At 37.9% G+C, this 21,452-nt stretch overlaps 1 pseudogene; it reads left to right on the top strand.

The window, feature by feature from the left end:
- Positions 1-20,428: 20,428 nt before the first annotated feature.
- Positions 20,429-20,933, top strand: LOC104865578 (annotated as a pseudogene).
- Positions 20,934-21,452: the final 519 nt, after the last annotated feature.

The following is a 21,452-nucleotide window of genomic DNA, read 5'->3' as shown; positions in this document are numbered from 1 at the left end:
GTTTTTTCTAACCTAACCAGCCCTACTTCCTCTTATAAACCCTAGTCTACAACATAATGCCATAGACTGAGTCACTTAAAAATAAGCATTTATTTCTTACTGTTCTAGAGGCTGGAGACTAAGATCAGGATGCCAGCTTGGTCAGGTTGTGGGTGAGAGCTCTCTTTTTGTTTATGTGAGGTGTAACTGAGATATATGGTGAATGCTTAACTTAAAAACTGTATTGCAGTATAAGACAGATTGCTGTTAATCCTCCTCAAAATATTTCCCTTCACTTCAAATGCATGTATCCCCTAATTCTTACCACTTTCTTAAACTCTTCTTTCATGAGTGTCTTCAGTTACACTATTGTGGCAGCTCCAATGGCTTGAATTGATTAAAAACATTTCCTTTTACATGGACACTTTGACTTTGGGATGAGCCAGAAGTCTCATGGTGCCAGATCTGGTGAATAAGGTGAGGACATATGGCAATGTTTTTATGAATCTCTGTTTTTGTTCAGTGGCCCTCAGAAGCAGCGTTCTCTATATTTCCGACCACACTTTGTGAAGATACTCATGAAAGAGGACTTCCAAACCGCTTCAGAAAGTGGCAAGAGTGAGGGGCTAAGTGTGTTTAGACCGAGGGCAAGTATTTTGAGGGAGATGAATGGAAGTGTGTCTTACTGTAATAGAAGTTTTAAAATTTAACCATTGACTATGTATTTTGATCGCTTCTTATAGATGGCTGCTTTCTTTTCCTTATGGGTGGAGGGTACTAATCCTGTTATGGAGCTACATCCTCACGATCTCTTACAAATATACACTAAACACATAAAGATGTACTCCCCAAGATTCCACCTTCTGATACCATTCCCTTGGGGTTAAGTTTCAATGTATAAATTTTAGAGGATCCAAGAATCCTTAATAAAAACTTTCTCACCCAGAAAAAGGTTCAGAAATCCCAGGTCACCACTGAGAATCTTAAAAGTTACTATCAATGCTGCTACCTTTCTGAGTATATCCTTGGGTCTCAAGAAGTTTCCTTGATTCCTTGCTAGGCTGCGATCACCTTCTCTCCTCCTTTCCTATCATTTTGTCTGTGCCTACTCCAGAGATTAAGAGCATTGCTTTACTCTTCTGAACTCTGACTCACCAGTGTGTCTACATTATTTGAAAACAGTGACTTCGGGGAGTTTACCTCATTCTCTGTAAGGATCTCCAAATAATTTGGCCCCAAACCTTGAAATAGATATGTTTGCACAAAAATTCTCACATATAGCAAGTAGGGGTCCCAGTCCACTATTTAGATGGGCAAGAATTATAACTGTCTTTATTTTCCTGTATCTCAATTATTTTAGTGCCAAGTGTCTATTGTACTAGAGAGGTAGAAGCGCAGGATCAGTCTCTTTATCACCGCATCTTAAGTTCTGAGGAGCTTCTCACTATGTCAAAGTGTTTATGGTATATTTGGCTTTCATTTTATCTGCGCACAGATGAGCAACTCACACGTCTGTTGTGTGGGGCTATGAATCCACTCCTTTGCTGCTGAGATGTCTCCAACTCCTGTCCAGCTGGCTCTTGCAGGCTGCCTCTCCATGATCTAAGGTGTTGCATTACACACAGTCATTTTGTTGCTCCTAGGCCACATTAGATATGGGAATCTTGGATGCCCTTTGTAGCTCTACCTGTCAATTCTGATCCTTTTACTCCTTCTAGAAAGACCTGGAAAGGAGGAGGCTGCTGCTAGCACCTCAGTAATTTATTTCTTCCTTCAGAAAGTTGGTTTGGTTTTCAATCTTAACTCCACTTCTCTTCAACTCAAATTTATTTACTCTTTTTATTTTCCAGCAAAACAGTGCCAGCATACAGCATTTATTTGATGATCAATTTTCATTGTTTTCCCTCTTACTTCATGCCAGGGAAAGTTATTTTCCTTTAAGAAGTTTACTAACATGGGCTAACTAGTCCAATAAATGAACTGATGAATAATACGAATCACGACTCCAACAGTAATGCTTGGACTCAAACAGGTTCCCAATTCCAAACCCCTTATAAGATTTGGAAATATTAATATGATTTTTGTGGGAATGAGGGAAATAAAAGTGGTTTGCTTCTACTCTTCTGGAGTTTTATTATAATTTTGTTTACTGGAACGGCTTAATCTTATTTGTTTTATTAGATCATTTGTTTCTGCTCTATGAGATTCCAATAAACTCTTTAATAAACACCAAAACTTGAGAGCTCATCACTCCCTGTTCTCTCTCCATAAACGCTTGTTAACCCCATCCTGCCGTCAGGATTGTTTTGCAAAGCGGATCACCTAGACATTAGTTGATTATTTCTTTTTCTACTTTTTAATGTAGGTAATGGACATTATTCAAAAAAACCAATCGTAATTCAATTCAACATAATACCACTGATCAAATTATTCCTTCCAAAGACGGCAGTGGGGGAATATTTACAATGGAAATATCTGTCTTTCTAATGGTTTTTAAAATCAAATTTCAGTAAACATAACCAAGGATCACAAAGACAGCCTCTGTTAGGAACACATCTTGAGGTAGGGAAAGAAGGCAATTTTCCAAAGAAGAGTTAGAATTCTAGTCCTTTGTTAGGGCTGTATTTTATCTTGTGTGGGATACAATATGTTTTTTCTGGTCAAAAATTATCTTTGCCAAGTGTAGTAGTACTCAAGTTAGGCCTGATTTTGCCAGTCCCAAACATTTATAAATTCAGTTTGGAAATTTGCAGTGTCATCCCAGTTCAACTCGATAATTTCCTTTGAATTACAAAAAAGAATATGGAACTTGGGAACAAAGAAAGGAAAAATACATATCTTTGACTGCTTTCTCTGCTCTAGTTTCCACATGCAAATGATCGCCGAGTCCTACCCACATTACTTTGTAAATATAGCTTTCCACACTGCCCATTGCCTCAGTTGAGCCCACTATCGACTGTTGCCTGCTGACAGTGCAGCTACCCAGCTTGTCACTTCCTTCAGATTTGCCCTCCTCCAAGCCTGTGCCCTTATTCTAGAATGATAAGTTCTGTAGTATCTTTGATATCAGGTCTGAGAGCCATGGTATGAACTACAGAGCCTTCAACAAAGTATCCCAGCAGAACCTTCTCGGACCATCTCTGTGAACCGGAGTTTGTGCTCTGTCAACAGGTCACCGTCCGCTCCCAGGTGTTTCTCATTCCCACTCCTTTGCCTTGACCCATCAAATGGTGCTCATTTAATGTGTGTTGGATGCTTGGAACCACCCAACAGAGGAAAGTTAACTTCTGTGTGTCCAGTAGCACTGGTGGGATGGTGTAGAGGGTGGAGCCCTGGGCTTTGGTACTGGGTTATGCCCAAGTGATTCAAATCCCATCTCTACATCTAATGCATATATGATTTTTTTTCACCTTGGCCAAGTATTCTAGCTTTTTATTGGTTAAAATGTGAAATTAACCTTGTATCTGGCATATAGCAAAGACTGGGGAAAAGTTAGTTTCCTGTCTGTTTAAAAAATGCCATCAAGTTTCACCAAATTTTAGCATTTATGAGAGCAGCAACTCGGCGTACAAGTGCTTCAAATCAGTTACTACGGATTAATTTTCTGGTGCTGCTCCACATGCCTGCATTAACAAATAGACTACAGAAGCATAAATCTTGGAGATCATTCCTTGGAGGATGAAATATTAAATTTTTATTGTCTATGAGTAGCATTTTGTTGGAATTTTCCTACCGGATTTCTCCTAGAAATGTTACACAAGGAAAAGGGACCCTGGCATAGGCTTTTTGAAGGACGGGTGTAGCGGGGAGAGGTGGGATGTCCAGACTTTGGGTTCCCCTGCAGGGGGTGGCAGAATGAGGGAGGATGCCCCGAAAGTGCGCGTGGCAACACTCATACATCTGGCCTACTTTACAAATCTGCCTGCAGCCAGCTTTTTCAGAGCGATTCAGATAGTTTGACGAGCTTGGGGCCAATGGCTCAGAACTGGGAAATCAGTGAAGTCCCGCGTGAAGTAACTGCTTGAGGTAGGACTTGGCCAGTGGCCCTAACCTAGAGCCAGGCGTCCTGGCTCTAGAGAGGCTCTAGAGAGGAAGGGAAGCAGATGGGTGGAGGAATCCAGAGCAGATACAGGTTATATCCAAGTAATCTGATAATTCAGTGGGAATGGAGTGGAAATTCAGCAATTTATTGGATATGACACTTGTATAATTGAAACAGAACAGAACAGAATGTCTAGGAAACACTAGATAGGAAAAAGGAAAGTGAGGGTGAAAGTTGGCAGATGAGGGAACTAAAAGAGTGGGTGGAAAAAATGAGGCAAAGAGAGGCTCATTCACATCTATTATGTACACTTAATGTCCAGATTTTCATTTTTTAAAAATGAAAAATATAATCACACATGCTTACAAGTAACTAGATATTTAATGTCAGGTAGATGAAAGTTGATTTACTGATTTTTTCCCTCCTTTTTACATTCTCATGGCACATATACAAATACAGACACACACTTATGCATGCACACTCACACCTGACAGATACACTCAGACACAAACACACACACACACACACATACATACGCACACAATTGCCTCACTTCTCTTCATGAGTTTTTTGTTTTGTTTTGTTTTGTTTTGGTACTGGGGATCCAACTCAGGTCCTCTCACTTGCAAGGCAGACGGTGGAACCACTGAGCTAAACCCCTGGCCCTCCCTTCATGTTTTTGTGTGACAAATTTTCAGATTTACTTTGGCTCACTGTAAAAGCACAAAAAACTTTATAAAACATACACTTCTTATTTTAATTGTTCACGTTTGATAAGTAGCTGCTCTCAGGGTTATGGGACAAATGGAGTAGAATGAGATGGAATAAAGAGTCATGCTGTGCCTGTGGGAAGTCAGATAGGGACTGGATAAACCAGGAAAGATCTAAACAGCTAGATCTGCGATACACACACACAAAAGGCCTGCTAAATAGAGAAGGAAACAACTATTTGCCAAAAATTCTAATGTTGCTTATTGATCTTTTTGCTGAGAATCATACTGTGGACCTTCATACTGGTTTATTGGACAGATATCTTTAAGGAATTGGGGTTGCTTCATGTAAATCAACATTAACAGGCTTCAGGCAGAATTCTGAGTTTCGCTTACAAGGAAGTTGGTTTCAAGCTAGAGACAAGAGTTAACTGGTCAAGTTTGGCCTCCTACAGTGCAATGTTCTTACTCATGCCTTCAAAGTAAATTTGACAGTCCATGGGACATTGAACCGAGATTTAAATTAAAGGAACCTGCCTTCTTAGCATTTTCATTTGGCAGGTCATATTTTTAGATAGGTGCTGGTTTCAATGTCATTATTTTCATCTTCCAAGGTATTATACCTTGAAACAAAGAAAAAAATTCAGCCTTAGTCCAGTCTTTTTCTTTTCAAATAGTTTTCTCTTTCACACCTGTCTGCCACTTCCACGGCAGTGTGGCAGCAGTAGCAATCCCTTTGCATTTCCATCCTGGTAGGTCAGGCCTCCAAATAAAGACTAAGATGACAACAAAAGCTTCCGTGGCAATAAAACAAAAGGGAGAAAACATGAAAAGGACTTGGAAATAAAAGAATACAAAAGCTCTGTGCATAGAGAATGAGAGTTGAGAAGATTATAAAACTAAGAAAGATGTAATAATGTAATTTAAAAAAAAGTAAAGTTTTTAAATAAAAAAGTATGGGAAAATTGATTAATAAGGAACAACATAAAAACAAAGGAAGGATTTTTTTGGTGGAAAGTTTCATTATCTAAGAGACATTTTCAGGCAAACTGATTGGATTTTATTATAATTATGTAACACAGTTTATTACTAAGCACAGGAGACTATAAAATAAACAACAGAGCGGGCACTGTACACTTCCTCTTTTTCTCCATAAAGTGTGAATTTGGAACTGGCTCCAAATTCAACTTTCACGGATGCTGTGACATTAATGGATGGTGACCATTTAGTGAATAAATGAGTTTGCTGTTTTTTCCCACAGAACAAAGCTGTCTTCCCAGAGCAATGTAAACAATGGACCATAAACATGTTTTTACAACAGCTGTCTGGGTTATGGGATGTGAGCAAAACTCAGCACCAGTTGTATAGAATTCAGCAGGTTTTAAATCTATAGACTAGCGACAATGGCATTTTCTTTGCTTACCTTACATGAACCACATTGTTTATGTCAGAATGTGATTAACTGAAAAGAGCCAGATATATATGGAGTAGTACTACGTTATCATTTATGTAAATTTCAGGACACTGAATTGCAAAATCAGATGGTATTTACTTCTAAGGCTAGAGCTACCAGAACTATTGGGAAAGTTAAAATGTATCAATCATCGGATCTCCCTTTCCCCATGAATAAGGTGAACATGCAAATGGTTCAAACTCAACACAGAACAAAACAATAATCAGTGAAATTCACCAGTGAAGTTTTTCCTTTTGATTGATCTGTGGATGGAGTCATGTGACACATATTTTATTGCGTGCACTGTGGGTAAGGTACTGGTACTGGAGTTGTTCTGAGTCTTTGATCTCAAGGAGGTCTCGTTTCACAGGGCCAGCTGCAGTGACCAGTTTCCTGTGGATCATTCTAGAAATTACAAACACTCAACTGCACACAAATACATATGTATCCTTTTAAGACATTACGAACTGAATGTCTGTGTACTGCTAAAATTTATATGTCGAGGAGTAGGGTCAGGAGATGTATCTTTCCAGGTCACGCTCCCGGGCCACACCTCTTCCCTCCAGGACCCACCGACCAATTGTAAGTCAGCTGTACACTCAACATCCGATCATCTTCCCAAAGCCCTCCCCAACCCGGAGAGCATGAGGCTTTGGGGGACGGTTCTGAACTAAACCCTATCATTCACTTATATTTTAATTAAAATATTAGTTAAATAATTTTATATTACAGAAATAACTTAAATGATATGTAATTCAATATGTAAAAGATGTCAGAAGATGTGAAACTCTCAGTTCTGGTATTCAAGGTCCACTCAGTGGCCAAACTGATCGAAATGCACATGATGTGTGATGGTTTAGGTAGTGTCAACTGGATGCCCTTGGGAGCTCCCTAGGGCGTTAAGTTAACGCATACTTCTGAGTGTGACTGGGTGGGTCGTGGGGGCCTGACTTTGGGGTTTATATCTTGTCCTTCAGCCTTCCTCTCTGGCACTGTTTCCCTACATTTTTACTTTGCCCTTCTGCCGTGACGTTGCTGCCTTGGAGCCGGCCAACTATGGATTGAATCCCCTAAGCTGTGAACCAAATAAACACCTCCTTCAAGTGGTGGGTGTTGGGTATTGTGTCTCAGTGACGGGAAAGCTGAGTGATACATGCTACAATTAGATGTAATACAGAGATAATTATTAATTCTTTATAACAGACGAAGTTTCTCAACTGTGAAACTGCAACTGCTGGGGGTGCCATCAGAATCTGAACATTAAAAAACAAAATCCCCCCAGAATGAAAAGCAAGAAAATGTGTGATCAACTTTATTATAAAGAGCAAAAAAGGAATGTAAGAATCCATTGTGTCCTTTCCTCCAAGAGCAAGATTTGACAAGTTCATCCCTTTGTCTTTCCCCCTTAGAACTTCTAAAGCTTGCGTGTTCTTTGAAGCAATGGTCATTTCTGACCTGCAGGGGCACAGGCTACATGTGTCCACTTCATTTGAACAATTGCCCTCACTTTGGAGATCGAGGGCAACGAATGAGGAAAAGTCTTGCTCTGTGACCTGAGCAATTAGGCTTGTGAGTAGATATTTAGGGCTATAGTTTGTACCATATCTGCTGAGTGTCAGATCCTACCTGACAAGGGTACTGTCATTCTCTCTATCTATTTTCTGTATGATAATTAGGACCCTCTCAGTCAAAAAGGCTCTCTTTTGCCTATGTCAAAGGGATCACACTGGAGTGAAGTGAACTGAACATATGCATTTTATTTATAATGCCTGCAGGATCAGGCTCTTAGAAAACTGACTGAATCCGTAGTTATATATATTTTATATGTATTACCAAATTGCTCACTTTAGTAATTATGGCAATTTACAATCTCACCAGAGAGAAGCTGTAGCTGTATCATTGTGAATAGTGTTTTTTTGTTTTTTTTCATTCAATTGAGATTGTTGCTAGTCTAGGTGAAAAAAATTGATAGCTAGTTTTAGCTGGATTTTCATTTCTGTTACCATCAGTAAGGTAAATAGTTTTTCACATATTTACATTGCTTTTGGTTTCTGTCTAGTAAACTGGTCATATCTTTTGGCCATTTTTCTATTGGATTATTAACATTTTGCTTATTTACTTACAGATGTTTTTCACATATTTAGAGAATTATCCTTTGGTTATGAGTCATCAAGGACTTTGCAGATTATTTTCTTTTTACTTTATTCTTACACAAGTATAAAAATTCTTAAATAGATAAACTTATTAATCATTTCTTTGTGGCTTTTGAGATTAAAGAACTAATATTTGAAAAGGATTTTTCTATTTGAAAATAATAAAAACAAAAAATAAAACACCTCAGTATTTCTTCCAATATTTTTAAAGTTTCATTTTTCACTTTTGAATATTTGATCTATTTTGGGCTTCATTGTGGAAATTGGGAGGTTGGTATCCAAGGTAGTGTTTTTCTTTGATGGATATTTTATTGTCCTAGGAGTATTTATTGGAGTATTTATCTTTTCCCACTGATGTGAAATATTTTGTTTCTAAATTTCAGGATACATTTGGATTTTTTTAGGGCTTTCTAGTCTGTTAATTTTATTTATTTGCATATTCTTATATTTTTTACTTAATTCTTACAGATTTTCATTAATTTCCTGTGGGACTTAAACTATTTTGAATAAATCCTACAAATTTCTTATAAAGATTATGCACAGGCATTTTATGTATTTTTTGCTTTATAAATAAAATTTTTTTCCACCATTTCTTCTAATTTTTATGTGTATGTATGAAGGCCACTAATTTTATATATTAATTTTTAGCACTGTTATTGAATTCTCTTAATATTTGTAATAATTTCTCAGTTGATTTTTTTGGTTTCTAGACAAAAATCTTATTAGAAAATTGTAATAATTTTGTAATCTTTAATCTCATGTATTTCAGTTACCTAATTGCATTGGTTAGCGAGTTGGTCTAGGGTAATATGAAATATTATGGCACAAGTGAACTTGTTCTTGACTTGGAGGGAAATCTTCTGGTATTTCTTCATTAATTGTGACATTAACTTTTGGATTGGTATATATGTTTATATATATTTATCATTTTAATGAGGCATCTGTTAACAATTTATGATTTTTCTTTTAAAGTTATGAGTAGAGATTACATTTTATCAGACAACTTTTTAGCCCTTGTGGGGGTGGTCTTTTGTTTTCCTTTTCATTGGTTTAATAAAAGCTAATTTTATAAATAGGTTTCATCATATTTAATTCTAGAATTTCAAAGTAAACTCCATTTGGTTACAATGTTTTATTCCTTTATGTTGTTTTCAGAAGTCTATTTTGCAATGTGTTGTAGAAATTTTATGTCAATATTTACAGATAGGACTGATTTTTTTGTTTGAATTAAAAACATTATGGTATAAATGTAACACTATCTTTGGGAAGCTCTTTTTTTTTACTGTTCTAGAATAACTTTCCTTGTCCAGTCTAATATTCTTTGCCCTGGACATCAAAGGATTTGTTTTTGTTGTTGTTTGGTTTTCGGTGGTACTTGGGATTGAACTCAGGACCTTGCACTTGCAAGGGAGGTGTGGCACCACTAAGATAAATCTCCAGCCCAGGATTTTTTTGATTACAGGATTAATATACTGAGATACACTTGATAAATGACTGATTTATGTAAGTGAATCAGTCAGCCATATATTTTGATATGCAAAATTTTAGTCTTCTAAATAGCCGGTGTCATATCTTAGCACAGCCCTGTTCACATTCTCCTCCTAGCCCAGACAGGCAGTACAGAAGAGAAATCCTTAGTTCTTCTCCGAGGTCCTTTTCAAATGACACTTTCCCAATGAAGCCTTTCCAGTCCCTTCAAACCCAAAATGTTTCTTGCAGTTTAACTGTATTTTTTGATATTCATTAAATTTATTGGTACATTTTAGGCATACAAAATGATGACATTCATCATTGGGAATTGTACCTTTATGTGATATCTTTTTTTTTTCCCATTAAGTTTATTGGTACATTTAAAGCAAACAATACAGTTACATTTATCCTTGGGATCTTGTACCTTTAAATGATATATCTTGGTTCTTATTTTTTTCACCATTCCCCTGCCCTCTCTTCAACCCCTCCAGCCCTTCTTATTTACAAGACTTTGTTTCTGCATTTTCCTTTTCTCATACTACTCCTTTTCCTTCTTTCCGTTCCCCTATGCCTCTCAAATCCCCTTCCCCTTTGGACCTTTTCTTCCTATTTCACATTATCTGTTATGCATTTTGATCCTTATTTATACTTTCCATTTCTCACATCAGATAAACCATTCAGTATTTACATGTGTGTCCTATTTATTTCACTTGTGTATGGCCACAATGTGCATCAATTTGGCTATAAATGTCTCTAGTTTCTCATTTTTTATGGCTGAGTAGTACTCCATTTTATTAAAAAAATCCACATCTTCCTTATCCAGTCTCCAGATGATGGACAATTGGGCTGCTTCCAAGCTTTAGCTGTTACAAACTGTGCCAGTCTAAACATGGGTGCACATATTTACTGTGACATGATTCTTTTATTTCTTTTGGGAAGATACCCAGCAGGGGAATAACTGGATCAACAGGACCTCTAATCCTAATTTTTTGAGGTATTTCTGTACTGATTTCCAAAGTGGTTGCACCAATCTGCACTCCCACCAATAGTGGAAAAGGGTTCCTTTTTTTCCCACAACCCTGCCAGGGCTTGTTATTGGTTGATTTCTTGATAGCAGCCATTTTTCCAGAGTGAAGTGGAATCTCAGTGTTGTTTTCATCTGCATCTCTTGAATGGCCAGTGATGAACATTTTTTCATATGCTTATTTGCTGATTTTACTTCTTTGTCTGAGAAATGTCTGTTCATTTCACATGCCCATTTTTGGATTGGGTCTTTCTATTTGGGAGACCTGATTTTTTTGAGTTCTTTATACGTTCTGGATAGTAGACCTTTGTCTGAGAAATAGCTGATACAATTTTTTTTCCCACATCATGGGTCCTCCCTTCACTTTGTTGGTGGTTTTTCTTGCTGTGCAGAACGTTTAGAAAGTTTTTAATAAGATGAGATCCCAGCTCTTGATTCTTTGTGCTAGTTCACATGGGACTGAGGTTCATGCAATCTTTTCCTAGTCCTCTTCTACCTTTTTTTTTTTTTTTTTGTACCAGGGATTGAATTCAGGTTCTTGTGCTTGCAAAGTAGGTGGCAGAACCACTGAGTTAAATCCCCGGCCCAACACCAATATCTTCAAGAGTTCTACCTAACCTGTCTTCCAGCTGGTTTGTATTTGTGTTTTAATATTTAGATCTTTGATCTATTTCAATTTTAGTTTAGTGCATGTTTAGAGATTATAGGTCTAGTTTTAATCTTTGGCAAGTTGAAACTAAACTCATCCAGCACTATTTATTAAAGAGGCTATCTTTCCTCCAGTGAGGGTCTTTGGCTCCTTTATCAAAGATGAGGTGGCTGAGAGTGTTTGGAGTTGTTTCTGCATTTTCTAATCTGTTCCACTGATCCTCAGATCTGTTTAACTGCCAGTACCATGCTGTTTTTTTTTAAATCACAGAGCTTTGTAGTATAGTTTAAAGTTGGGGATTTTGATACCCACTACCTTCTCTTTATTGCATATAATTGCTTTTGCTATTCTATGTCTCTTCTTTTTCCAAATGAATTTCTGGATTGTTTTCTCAAGGTCTGTGAAGTGTGCTGTTGGAATTTCAATTGGTATTGCATTGAATCTGTATAGCAGTTTGGGAAGTATGGCCATTTTCTCTATATTTGCTCTTACTCCCCAGAAGCAAGGGATGTCTTTCCATTTGTGTTTTTTTTTTTTTTGTACTAGGGATCAAATTTGGGACCTTGTGCTTGCAAGGCAGATGGCTGAACCAGTGAGCTACATCCCTGGCCCATCTTTCCCTTTTTTGATGTCCTATTCTATCTCTTTTTTTTTAGAGTGCTATAGTTTTTAGAGTAGAGGTCTTTGATTTCTTTCATTAGGTTGATTCTTAAGTATTTCATTTTTTGGGTGCTACTATGAAATGAGTTGTTTCTGCAGTCCCTCTCTCAGTGAGTCTTGTTCATGAACAAGGAGGCTATTGATTTTTGTGTGCTGACCTTTTATCCAGCTACTACTCTACTAAGTTGGTTGTTCAATCTAGAAGACTTTTGGTGGAGTTCTTGGGTCTTCTATATAAAGTATCATGTCATCTGCAAATAATGACAATTTGTGAGGGGTAGGGGAAAGGTAAGAAGGGAAAATAAAAAATAAGAGAAAAGGAAAATATGGAAACAAAGTCATAAATAGGAAAGGGTGGAGGAGGTGAAGGGAGGTCAGGGGAATGGGGAAAAAATAAGAACCAAGATACATCATGTAGGGCTGGGGATTTATTTAGCTCAGTGGTTCTGCCGCCTACCTCACAAGTGCAAGTGCAAGGAGCCGAGTTCGATCACAGGTACTCCCCTCCAAAGATACATCATGTAAAGGTACAGATCCCTATGATGAATGTAACTGTATTGTGTACCCAAAATGTACCAATAAATTTTTAAAAATGTGAAAAACTAATGACATTTTAACTTTTTCATTTCCTATCTTTATTCCTTTTATTATTATTATTTTTTGTCTGATTGCTGTGGCTAATGTTTCCAGAACTATATTGAACAGGAGACGTGATAGTGGACATCCTTGTCTTATTCCTGATTTTAGCATGAAGGATTTCAGTTTTTAACCATTTAGTATGATGTTGGCTGTTGGTTTTTCATCGATGGCTTTTATCAGGTTGAGATAAAGACCGTCTATCCCAATTTTCTGTAAGGTTTTTATCATAAATGGGGATTGGACTTGTCACATGCTTTTTATGTGTCTATTGAGATGATCATACAGTTTTGGTCCTTGGCTCTGTTAATAGTGTATTACATTTATTGATTTACATATTTATCCCTGCATCCCTGGGATGAATCCCATTTGGTCAGGTTGTATGATCTTCTTGATGACCCTCTGCATTCTCTTTGCATCTTATTGAGGATTTTTGCATTTATGTTCATTAGGGAGATTGGCCTGTAGTTCTTTGGTTGAGTCTTTCTCTGCTTTCTGGGTCGAAGTGATGCTTGCTTCCAGGAATGAATTAAGGAGTATTGCTTCCCTTTCAATTTCACTGAAGAGTTTAAACATTAGTAGCAATAGTTCTTCTCTAAATGCTTTGTTGAATTCATCAGTGAAGCCATCAGGACCTGGGACTTTCTTTGTTGGTAAATTTTTAATTATATTTTCAATTTCACTGATTGTAATTGGGGTGTTTAGTATTTTTTGGTCTTCTTTGTTCAACTTTGGTAAATCATATGTACCTAGAAATCTGTTCATATCTTGTTTTCCATCTTATTGACATACAGGTTCTCAAAGTAGGTATTGATGATTCTCTGGATTTCTGCTGGGTCTGTTGTAACTTCACCCTATCATTCTGAATTGCATGGATTTGGGTCTTTTCTTTCTTCTTTTTGGTAAGGTTGGCTAAGGGCTTTACAATTTATCCTTTTGCAGAACCAGTTCGTCACTGATTTTTTTGGTATCATTCTCTTAGTCTTCATTGCATTGATTTCTACTCTGATCTTTATAATTTCCTTTTTTGAATGAGCTTTGGGTTTTACCTACTCTTCTTTTTCTAGAAGCTTGAGGTTCAGTATTGGGTTATTTGAGCTTGTTCTGTTTTCCTAATATGAGTATTCACTGCTATGAATTTCCCTCATAAGACTGCTTTCAGTGTGTTCCATAAATTTCAATATATTGGGATTGTCATTTAACTGTAGAAATGGTCAGATTTCTTTAATTTCCTCTGTGATATTTTGGTTGTTCAGGAATGTGTTGTTCAATTTCCATGTGTTTATGAAATTCTTGTGGTTTCTTTTGCTACTGGTCTCCAATTTCAGCATATTATGATCTGATAATATATAGGGGATAACTTCAATTCCTTTGAGTTTACTTAAACATGTTCCATGGGCAAGTATGTGGTTTATTTTCAAGAATGACCTGTGTGCAGCTGAAAAGAATGTATACTCTGACTTTGGTGGGTGGTACACTCTGTAAACATCTATTAAGTCAATTTCCTCAAGAGTTTGGTTTGAGTTCTAGTGTTTTGTTTATTTTTTTGTCTGGTTGATCTATTTGTGACAGTGGGGTATTGCACCACTATTGTACTAGTGCTTATTTGATTTTTCATGTCAGTCAAAATTTGTTTTATATAGTTGTGTGCCCTAGTATTTGCATATATGTATTTATGATTGTCATCTGTTCCTCTTAGATTGTTCCCTTTGCAAGGATGTAGTGACCTTCTTTGTCTCTCTTAATTAGTATTGGTTTGAAATCAATTTTATCTGAAAATAGGATAGCTACTCCTGCTTTTTTTTTATGTTCCTGCCTCACGGAGTATTGTTTATCACCCTTTAACTTTCAGTCTATGAGTTTCTTTTTGAATTAAGTATGTTTCTTATATTGCTGAATTATGCTTCTTGACCCATTCTTTTAATAAACCTATTTGGTTTATTTCTTTTGATTGGTGAATTGAGACCATTAACATTGATGGTTATAACTAATGTGTATTGAATTATCCTCGTCATGACCTTTTCCTGTTATTGGATTCTCCCCCTTTGCATTTAATATCTTATTTTGCCTGATGGATTCATTCTGCTGGGCTTCCTGGGGTGGTGACCCTCATTGTTTTTTCCTAGAATACTGTTTAAAAGTGTTTGGAGTGCTGGTTTGGTATTCATGAAGTTCTTCAGGTGTTCTTCATGAAAGTATCTTATTGCTCCATCAATTTTTTTTGGTACTGGGATCAAACTTGGGACTTTGCATTTTCCATCAATTTTGAAAGATAGTTTTGCATGATACACCGATCTGGGTTGGAGGTTGTTTTCTTTTAGGGATTGAGATACTTCAGACTCTTCTTGCCTTGAGGGTTTGTGTTGAGAAGTGTGCTGTGATTCTGATGGGCTTTCCTTTGTATGTCATTTGTTTTTCTCTAACCTCCTGTAGTATTTTGTTCTTCTGTTGGGTTTCTGGAATCTTGACTATTATATGCGCAAGTGCAGATTTTTTTTTTTTTTGATCATGGCTAGGTGGAGTCTTATATGCCTCACTTATCTGTATGTCTAGTTCTTTCCCCCTATTTGGGAAGTTTTCTGCCATTATTTCTGTAAACAGTTTTTAAAATGTCATTTGCACTATCTCTGGTTTCTTCGGTTTCTTCGTTGACTCTGATTAGTCTTATGTTATTCTTCTTTGCATCATCTAGCAGCTGCTGGATTGCTTTCTCATGGTACCTTGCTATTTTTAAGCAATCTTTCTTTTCCTGGTTACTAATCACAATCCTGTCTTCTGTATCTGATATTCTGTCCTGACATTGGCTCATTCTGCTGTGTAAACTTTCAGTGGAATTTTTAATCTCTTAGATATCTGCTTGCATCTGTTTTATGGATCCCTTTTGTTTACTATGCTGAGGTTTCATCATGTTCTTCAGTTCCTCTGTTTTTAAATCTGTATCTGCTCTAGAGTTATTAATCGTGTCTTTCACTATAGACACGATTTCTGTTGTTATCTGAGAAATCATTTCTGTTATTTATTTATTTATTCATTTTTTTCAGATCCTCTTTCATTGCCAGCTCAGGGCGTCCAGGTGGTTGAGTTTCAGGTTGTTCCATCTTGTTGCCCCTTGGAGTTGTCTTTGGTGATCTGGAAGTCTGCTTTTGAGACTCGGTTATGTGTCTTCTCATGTCAACCAGTGCGGCCTGTTGGACTCTTTGTTCTCCCAGTGGACTTCAATTCTCACCAAGCCTCAGAGAGGCCTTCTCCTTGCTGCTCACCACTGTGCCATGTGGAGGGTTCAGAATGAGGGCCTCCTGGATCCCCAAGCTGAGCTATTGTCCAGATGGGCTTCTGGCCAGCACCTGCATGTATTTAGTGATGGTGTCTGGGTGGGCCTCTACTTGGGATCTGCATGCTTGCCCAGCTGTTTTCCAGGATGGCCTTTGGCTGGGACCTGTGCACCCAAGCTGCTGGTGTCTAGGTGGGGCCCTGGCTGGGGCCTGTGCACCTGTGTAGCTATAGTCTGGGCAGGCTTTTGGCTGGGGTCTGTGCTGCTGAGCTGCTGGTATCTGATCAGGCTTCTAACTGTTTTTTTTTAGAATATTCTTTTGATAATCCCGTTTTGCGACTTATTCAACAGATTCATTAGACATTTGTAGATGTTTGACAAGATGATTACCTGATGTTATATCATTTAATCTTTACCACACCCCTACACCTTACAGTTAAAAATAGTGTCCATGAAAAAGTCAGGAGTTTTTTTTTTTTTTTTATAATAGAACTGGTAGGCTGCAAAGTAGGAATGTATCCCATTGCTACCTGATTCCAACACTCTTTCCACTAACCTGAGCTGATAAAATAGAGGAATATCAACTTATGATTTCAAGCCCCTTTAGGATCTGACCTTGTCTTATTTTTCTTGAAATTCCTTATATATTCCTGCACACAAGAGGAACAAAACAAAGGCTGATCAAGTTGATAGAAGGGAACAGAATGAATATGTCAGATTTGGTTCCAATAAAACTTCAAAATGAATTATGGAATTTCAGTCATGCATTCAATCCCTATTTATAGTTCATTAATCCACACTATTACAATTCTTGGTGAAAGACTTTTCAGAAGGATTTCTAAAGGTATGGAATATGAAGCTTGCTTTCATGGCCATAGAGCTCTGGAGCATCTTGGGGGACAGTGTCTGGGCCAGGTCAGTGGGCACAGTTTCCAGTGTTAATTATCTGCAGCTTGTCTCGAAGCTGGAGAATTGTAGAGTGCTGCTTATTCATCACCTCCTGTGCACTTGATTGCTTTCTGAAAAAGCCAGAGATTCATCATCGTTTCATCTAGAAGTGATGGCTTCATTTCTTTAATGTTCATAGAACTCTATCTGTATCTCTTCCCTGGTCACCTCTCATGGCCTGCCCAGTATTACAGTGATTTATGTACATGTCTTATAGCTATTTTGATGGAGCAAGCATCATGAGGTTGGGGGTCTTGTGTGATTCATCCTACAGTCCTCTATTATGCTTGCATGGTGCCTGCCACTTAGTAGGAGCTCAATACATTTTAGAAAAGTGATTAAAGTAGGTTCTAAATTCAGCAAATACTGTTCTCCCTATTTTACTAGCTCCATTTCAGCACTTTTGCTTCTGCCCACTATTCATGTGGGTGGTATGAGCTGAAATTGCTAAAGAGGGATGTAATTTCCCTTGTTAATATAATTACTGCCATATATTATCACAGCACTAAAGTCATAACATCCTCATTTTCAGTGGCCTATACACATCACCAAAATTATATCTAGAGGAGAAATTTATCATGTTTGTTTTCCATCTCAGAGTGAAATGCTGCCAAGTTTGTTGAATATGAGCTCAGCCTCTTTGAGTGACAAGTGTGTGAGTTAAATGGGGAAATTTTCACTTCTTATGAAAAAAGATGTAAGGCTCCTCTTTGCATCCAGATAATTTATTAACTACTTGAGATTCCAATTCAGGGTAGGGAGTGGATATGAACATACTTTTTCTCTATGGGTCTTTCATAGTTTGGGAAAAAAATGAATGAGGAATTAAGACCTGAAAAAGGAGCACAGTGGCGGGGGGGAATATCTGAATCTTTCTGGTCCTGAGGGCAGCAGGTCCTTCTAAATCAGGCTAATGGCTTTGTCAGCTGAACTCAGGGTGGGCAACAGCAGGATTTGTAATTGTGAGTGTGTAAGCAGCATGCAGTAACCCTCCGCAAAGTCTAACAAATTTTTCCCCCCTTTGGTTTGGTTGGGAAAGAGACCTTGCTGCTAGGAGTCTTATTTCAACCCAGCATTTAAAGAGGACTGTAAAGCAAGACCAAGCTGGTCTTTGGCATATTTTTGGTGGAGGCAGAAGTGGGACATTCATTCTGCAGGCTAGGGCTGATGCTGGAGGGCCAGCCTTGGGGACCAAGCCAGGGTCTCAGAGCCGAAGACACCTCCATTGACAGGGATGAATTCCTACAGGTAACCCAGGCCTCATCTTAGGGAATCTGGGCTTTTGCCATCATGAGCAGAGCCCAGCTCAGAGACAAGTCAGAGTATGGATGGAATTTTAGTAATATGCCAGAAGAGGGTTTCTGAAAAGAGGCAGAATTTGAAATGAAGAATGCCAGAGAACAGAATCTAAACTTTGGACTATGTCATTTGGGCACCAGAATTTTTAAGTTCTCTACTTAAAACACCCATTTCCTGCCTGAGTCACCTCCAAAAAGTTCTTGGCTTTGATCCTTTCTCATAGTTCTTCATTTGCAATGGTGCTCAAACCTGATGCATGGTAAAAGGCATTTGGGAAGCTTTAGAGAGCAGATAGTCACATAGACATATAAGTATATAAACATACAATTGTATTTATCCCTGGGAGATTTGAATGCATAGTCAGATTGAGAACCACTGTCAACAATATGTTCTCATAGGCAGGAAGAAGAGGCTTGAGCAGCTCCTAGAGACCAACAGGAAAGTTCTGAAGAGAAGCAGGCGAATTTATAGCTCCTAGCCAATGTTTGTGAAATACTTACTCTGTGCCAAACACCTTCACTTATCTGATCCTAACCCAAAACCTATGGAGTATATTTTATTAACTCTTTTTTAGAGACAGCAACTTTAAAGACCAAGATCCCTCCGTTGAACTGGACCTTGAACCAGATGAGGATGGGACTATTGCTTCTCGTATTAGCCTAATAGGAGTCCTGTGATAGTTTCAACTTGAGTTATAGAACATTATAGTACATCTTAGAGTTTAAGAGTTGGTGCTTTGAAGTCAGACTTGAATAAATTCAAATCTTAGCTCTGTAAATTAAAACTAAGGTTTGGAACAAGGTGCTTATTTTCTTTGACTCTCAGTTTTTCCACCTGTACAATGGATATAAAATTACTGTAAGACTTAACCCAAAAAATTCTTGTACATCTATTAGGATGCTGGATGGTCCAAACTAGGTACCAAGGAGTGTTTCCTGTTATTAGAATTGGTTTAGGAGCTGGAAGCAGGATAGAAAGTTCAGGTGTCAGTCCTGGACACCCAGTGATGAGGAAAGGGCATCTCCAAGGACATTTGGGGAGTTGCTGATGCAGTCTTGTTTGGACTTTTTGTTCCTTTTTCAACAGGTTACAACATGGGAAAACCAAGGCAATAGCAAATAAAGCAGATCAGTGATGCTCTTGGTTACCTTTTTTCTCCACTTCTTTTGCTGGAAACCTTGCCTATCACTGCTTCTCCATCCTTTGTGTTTGGCGTGCTCTCTGCCAGCTGTGATCTAAGGCATGTGTCCAATCTCAGGTGATAATGGCTTGGGAAGGTACTCATCATGGGAGTATTTGACCTTTTCTAAGAAATTCAATTAACCTTCAGGACCTGAAGGAATTAATCTGTCATGGTGTAATTGAAGGCCCTGTAAGGGGTAATGGGGATATAATGTTGTGTGGGGCTGTTCTTTTGGTCACCCAAGACAGATTGCTGCCTTGGCTGCTCAAGGGACCTGTCACCAGGTGCTCATCTGGATGGCAGAGACTACCTCCAGTTTACCTTGGTGTCAACTAAAGTCTTATGGTTGGCCATAGAGACACAGGAAATTCTCAAAAGCCCTTTATTGGATGTAATTTAAAGAACATATTTAATTGTCACCTTCATGTTGCCTCTGTCTATATACTTATGAATGCTTAATAACTTGTAATGCAGGATTTTGGGAAGCAAAAAATATTACTGAAGCAACAATAATATTTTATATTGTAAATAATTTCATTTTATTAACTTTCAAAATTCAATTACTTTTTAGCAAATGTATTTTGAATGTCTACTATGTGCCAGTTGCTGGGGAAAACATTTTGGGTTGAGGACATTGTTTCCAGAATCCCTAGGATGGTTTCCTTCATAGTCTACTTGAAATTGGTCCATTTCTCCTTTAGGTGCCATCTTGGCCAACAAATGAAGAATCCTTGAGACTGAACTACTCAGGAACCCCTTGTCTTCATCTCCTGACTCTTTCTCACTTACTATTAAGTATCCCTTGGATGGGATAGTGGTGTCTAAAAAGGTTAATTAAAAATAAAACAGTAGGAGCTGGAGATTTAGCTTAGTGGTTCTGCCGAAAGGCTACCATTCTCTGGCATCTTGGCTCATCTACGTGCTCTGGCTCCCTTGGGCCCACCATCCTCTAGAGACCAAGCACCATGCCTTCAATTAAGTTGCAGGGTTCTGATGGAGAGATATTTGAAGTTGATGTTGAAATTGCCAAACAGTCTGTGGCAATCAAGACCATAATGGAAGATTTGGGAATGGATGATGAAGGGGTTGATGATCCAGTTCCTCTACCAAATGTTAATGCAGCAGTATTAAAAAGGTCATTTAGTGGTGTGCCCACCACAAGCGTGACCCTCCTCCTCCTGAGGACGATGAGAACAAAGAAAAGTGAACAGATGATATCCCTGTTTGGGACCAAGAATTCCTGGAAGTTGACCCAGGAACCCTTTTATAACTTATTCTGGCAGAAAACTACCTAGACATCAAAGGTTTGCTTGATATCACATGCAAGACTGTTGCCAATATGATCAAGGGGAAAACTCCCAAGAAGATTACCAAGAGCTTTACTATTAAAAATGACTTTACTAAAGGGGAAGAAGCCCTGGTACACAAAGAGAACCAGTGGCGTGAAGAGAAGTGAAAGGTTGTGCCTGACACTGTAACACTATAAGGATTGTTCCAAATACTAGTTTCACTGCTCTGTTTATAATTGTTAATATTAGACAAACAGCAGACAAATGCAGCAGCGAATCAATCGTAGTAGCATAATATTGTTCTCGTTGCATGCAGCAGTACAGATTCCAAACCAATGGCTGAATTTTTTTCTAGTCTGAGCAAGTCTGAATAAAATGGAGCTGTGGATTCCCTATAGAAAGTTGACATTTTGAACTTTCCCTCTTTTTGTAAAGTGATTTCTGCCATTTGATGTTACTGAGCTTTTAAAAGTTGGCACTGCAAATAAAACAACTTGCAAAAAGTTTTCTGAAATAGAAAAGCAACAACAACAACGACAATCCAGTCTCCCTGTGAACAGTCTGTGCCAATGGAAATTTCCTCAAATTCATTATGAAGACTTCTCTTTTTTTATTACTTAGGACTTTATCTTATGACTCAAGATTTAGTTTTGTGAGTCTTTTTTTTTTTTTTTTTTTTTTTTTTT

Source organism: Fukomys damarensis, unplaced genomic scaffold, assembly GCF_012274545.1.
Source record: "Fukomys damarensis isolate Sample0158 unplaced genomic scaffold, DMR_v1.0_HiC HiC_scaffold_15, whole genome shotgun sequence".
Lineage (NCBI taxonomy): Eukaryota > Metazoa > Chordata > Mammalia > Rodentia > Bathyergidae > Fukomys > Fukomys damarensis.
The sequence above is the reverse complement of the archived record's forward strand: the minus strand, read 5'-3'. Positions and strand labels throughout refer to the sequence as shown.